Source organism: Nestor notabilis, unplaced genomic scaffold (genome assembly GCF_000696875.1).
Source record: "Nestor notabilis isolate BGI_N333 unplaced genomic scaffold, ASM69687v1 scaffold33255, whole genome shotgun sequence".
Lineage (NCBI taxonomy): Eukaryota > Metazoa > Chordata > Aves > Psittaciformes > Psittacidae > Nestor > Nestor notabilis.
In genome coordinates this window covers 1-554 of record NW_009931145.1, presented here as the reverse complement: position 1 = coordinate 554, position 554 = coordinate 1, and positions in this window count along the sequence as shown.

Sequence of the window (554 nt, the reverse complement as noted above, 5' to 3'; positions counted from 1 at the left end):
TGGGATCCAGTCCCAGGGCCGAGTCACCGCCAGCCAAGACAAAACCCCGGTCCCACCAGTCCTTCTCCTCTCACAGTTAGCAAGCCTGGGAGGGCATTTTTCTTTGTTGGCTCTCTGAGAACTTGGGAAAAGAAGTTCTTTTCCACCAACTTCAGGAATTGCCCAGACCTGCTCCTCACAGCAGTACAGTATTCCCAGCTGGTGTCTGGGAAGTTGATGTAACCCATAAGGACAGGGGATGCTGATCCAGTGATTTCTCCTGACTGCCTGTAGACGTAACTCCTCAGGGCTGGCATCCCGGCTGGGCAGTGGGCAGGAGACACCCACAGCAGCTGCTTTGTTTTACAGACCCTCGTCCTCACCCAGAAGTCTCAACCACATCATCAATGATGGTAACAGCTGCACCATCAACCCTTTGCTGTACATGCAGTGCAACACCTGCACCTTGCCTGCCCTGCCAGCCCCTCTTGAACAGCCTGGACCCTCCATCCCAGCACTCCAGGCATGGGATTCCTTCCACCCAGTCACAGAATCATAGAATGGTTTGGGTTAGA